Source organism: Cupressus sempervirens, chromosome 6, assembly GCF_028749045.1.
Source record: "Cupressus sempervirens isolate cs-2001-9-10 chromosome 6, ASM2874904v1, whole genome shotgun sequence".
In the NCBI taxonomy this organism is placed as follows: Eukaryota; Viridiplantae; Streptophyta; class Pinopsida; order Cupressales; family Cupressaceae; genus Cupressus; species Cupressus sempervirens.
In genome coordinates, this window is record NC_143123.1 from 28671550 (window position 1) to 28676008 (window position 4459).

Below are 4459 nucleotides of genomic sequence, written 5' to 3' on the forward strand. Positions count from 1 at the left end.
ACTCTTATCTATCAATGTGTTTTATTGACTAGACAAAACTAGATTTGAGTTATTATTTTAATCCACCATCCATCCTTATCATTGATTCTCCAATCCCATCATCCTGACAACTTACTTCATATTAACCCTATTATATCTACATCCAACTATCTTAATTTACAGTCTTAACACTAATTTAATTAAACCCTCCGTACTTAACATCATGTTCAATTATATATGCATTCTCGTAAACATATTTATTTCATTTAATTTATTTTCCTATATTGAACTTTTCCATTACCATATGGTTTAATTGTTTCATGTTTCTAAATGAGCCCCTTGATATAAACATTACCCTTAAACTAAGCTCAAATACACTAAGTGTCATTATCCTCTACTCAATACTTGAAATGATTAAATAATTATCTGATAAAAAAAATAAAAAAATCTAAAGGGTGACTCTCCTATCTATCTGATGCAGGAGCATCCAGAGGTATAAGGGCAATCCTGTGTCACCCAAAAAAATACTTAGACTTAGTTTCTATTTCATGTGTTTTCATTTTGGATACCCATTTGGGTCGAATAAAGGTTCCAACTCTCACAGTTCCACTATCAGTGTTCGTGTAAATTCTAAAAAAATAGGAGCATGTAATTGGGTCATCATTTTTGTAAACTAGAAGGTGTAAATTGGCTAGATGAATGTAATTGTAATTTAGAGCATTCCAAAAAAAGAATCAAGTCAAAAGGCCCCACGGTTTGAGAGTTATTGCAATTTTTTGAGTTTTGGAGACCTCCTAAGAATGCTTCAAAGTCAAGTTAGGGGCATTAAATGACCTCAAAAAGGGCCAAAAAATGGGGGACGAGTGAAGCTCTCTAAAGGGCTATAGAGCACTTCTAGAGCTTTTCAAAAATGTAAACGGTTCGTCAATCGGAGCTACGGTTCAAAAGTTATGTCTCCCGAAAGTTTGGTTACCATTTCTGGATTCTTCTCAATTTGCGCCAACTTCTAACACAGATTTTGGAGCCTTCTATTTGGTCGGTGGATGCCTACTAGCACTTTCTAGAATGTACTCCTAGTCCTTAACCCTCTGGGGTCTATTTAAGGAGATTTCTGGCATTGTAAAAGGCAGTTCGGAGTGGAGTTTGAGAGGAGGTACTGAAAGGAGAAATTATCTCCACATTTATGCTATTGTAAGCCTTAGGGCATGTTTTTTAAGTTTATTTTCTCTGTACTAAATGTACTAGCTTATTTTTTAGTTAATACAATTTCCCTTTTCTGTTGTGTCTATTTTGTTCTTGGGTTGTGTCCCCATCAAGTGGTATCAGAGCTGGTTTTCTTGAGTGTGTAGACAGAGTGCTGACTGTGAGGCAGTTTGCACCAGGACTGTGTGGTTGTGGGTTTGAGTTAAGAAGATGCCTCCATGAAGAGAGCATGGCGGAAGGGCTAGAGCTATTAAACCTAAGGAGGTTAGAGCCCTCCAAAGGCAGGTACAAGCATTGCAGGAGGAGCTCTGTAGAGGAGCAACTGTGGCCGCAAGTGATGAAAGTGAAGATGACAATGAAGAAGATGAAATGGGACTAGAAGGGGAATTTGACGGGGAAGTTCTGAATCATGTAGAGGAAAGGCTTTTTAGGGCCATTACTAAGTTTGGGAAAAGACCTACAATTGAAGTGGGTGTATTTTCAGGAAATCTGAAACCAGATGAGTTGATCGATTGGATCAATGAACTGGAAGAATACTTTGAGTATGAGGATATCAGGGAACCAGATAGGGTTAAGTTTGCAAAGGCCAAACTAAAAGGCCATGCCAAAATCTGGTGGCAAGAGGTTCAATTGGAAAGAAATAGAAGAGGAAAGGAGAAGATCACAAGATGGGATCGCATGGTGGACAAATTGAAGAAGCAGTTCATTCCTGTGGACTACGAGCTTGATTTGTTTAAGAAGATCAGTCCAAGAACATACAGAGGAATTTTACCAACTCTTGATTAGAGCAGGGCATGCGGAAGCAAATAAGGAGAAGGTTGCTCGTTATATCAGTGGGTTGCGATCTAGCATCCAAGAGGAATTAAGTCTGGTAAGAATGACCAGCGTTGAAGAGGCATACCAGTTTTCCCTACGAGTTGAAGAGAAGCTAAATAAAAGGTTTGAAGGAAGACAAAGAGGGCGCGGTCAAGGAGGAAGGGGAAGCGGTAGATCATTTGGAGGCCGCAATGAAACCCAAAGGAAAAATGAAGATGTGGGTACTAGCAGGAACCAGAAGAATGAGGGTTTCAACCGCTCCCATGATCAAGACTTTGGAAATCAGAGAGGATGAGATAGAGGACGTGGACAAGGAAGAGGCGGCTTCTGTGGTACCTATTTCCATTGCAATGAAGAAGGTCATCATGCCTTTGAATGCCCTCAACGACAAGGAAGGATAAATAGGAGAGCTGAGGGCTAAGCTAGGGTTGCTCATGTGGATGAGGATGCACAATCATCACATTTAGAGGATGCAAAAAGAGGAGAGACCTTGGTAAATGAAAGAGTCCTACTAAGTGGTGAGATTGAACCAGGACAACGGAGGAGTTTATTTCATACAAGATGCAAGTGTGAGGATAAATGTTGTGACATGATCATTGATGGTGGTAGCACTGATAACTTGGTATCAGAAGAGATGGTCTCTAAGCTGAAGCTCAAGAGGGAGAAACATCCCCAGCCCTATCAGATTGCTTGGGTAAAAGATGATCATAAGGTCCTGGTAAGTGAACAATGTTTAGTGAAATTCAAAATTGGGAGTTACCATGATGAAGTTCTCTGTGATGTTATTCCGATGGATGTTTGCCATCTATTGTTGGGTAGACCATGGCAGTTTGATAGACATGCAGTACATGATGGGCATGCAAACACATACTCTCTGAAAAAGGATGGAGTTTGCCACAAATTGAAGCCCATGAAAAAGGAAGGTGAAAAGGTATGTAGCAGTGCTAGGATTTGTCTTGTTGATAGAAGGATGTTTTTAGATGGCATGAAACATCAGCATATGTGCTATGCTTTGATTCCTAGGAAAGATAAAGAAGGTAGTAGTGAAATACCACTTGAAGTTTCAGATTTACTAGGGGAGTTTAGAGATATTATCTCTAATAATGTTCCAGATGGATTGCCACCAGTAAGGCAAATCAGTCATCAGATAGATCTGATTCCAGGAGCTAGTTTGCCTAACAAGGCTGCTCACAGGATGACTCCTACTAAAACAGAGGAGCTAAATAGATAGGTTCAGGAGCTGTTGAGGAAGGGCTTGATTCGAGAGAGCCTGAGTCCATGTGTAGTACCTTTAGTACTTGCACCAAAGAAGGATGGAGAGTGGAGGATGTGTACAGATTCTTGAGCTATAAATAGGATAACCATCAAGTACCATTTTCCTTTGCCAAGGATGGATGATCTTATGGACTGCTTGAGTGGAGCTCAGTACTTCACAAAGATAGATCTCAAGAGTGGCTATCATCAGATACAGATTCGAGAAGGAGATGAGTGGAAAACAACCTTCAAGACCAAGGAGGGTCTTTATGAGTGGTTAGTCATGCCCTTTGGATTGACAAATGCCCCAAGCACCTTCATGCGGCTCATGAATGAGGTACTTAAGAAGTTCTTGGGAAAATTTGTTATTGTCTATTTGGATGATATTTTAATTTTCAGCAAGACTTTGGAAGAACATTTATTGCATATTCGTAGTGTCCTTGAAAGGCTAAGGGAAGAGAAACTGTTAATTAATCTGAAAAAGTGTATCTTTGCAAAAAGGGAGTTAGTGTATTTGGGGTTTTTTATATCACCCGAAGGTCTCAAAATGGATCCGGAGAAGGTAAAAGCCATCTTGGAATGGCCTACTCCAAGGTCTGCTACTGAGGTAAGATCATTTCATGGTCTAGTTAGTTTTTACAGGAAGTTTATTAAGAATTTTAGTGGCATATGTGCACCCCTAACTGATACAATAAGAGGGGATAGAAAAGAGTTCAAATGTACTGCAGCAGCTAAGAGAAATTTTGAATTGCTGAAGAAGAAGGTGACAGAACAGCCTGTGTTGGCACTTCCAAATTTTAGAAAGGTTTTCCATGTGGATTGTGATGCCAGTGGTAGCGCTATTGGGGCTGTATTAAGCCAAGAAGGTAAGCCTATTGCATATTTTAGTGAAAAATTGAATGATGCAAAGAAGAAGTATTTTGTTTATGATCAAGAGTTCTATGCAATAGTTCAAGCCTTAAAGAAATGGAGGCATTATTTATTGCCAAAAGAATTTGTTTTGTATACTGATCATCAGGCATTACAGTACCTAAATAGCCAAGGTAAATTGAATCAGAGGCATATGAAGTGGGTAGAATTCTTGCAGAGTTATACATTTGTGTTGAAGCATATAAGTGGAAAATCTAATAGGGTTGCAGATGCACTAAGTAGGAGACAGTTTTTGCTTACAATAATGCAGGTTGAAGTAGTTGGGTTTGATGAACTC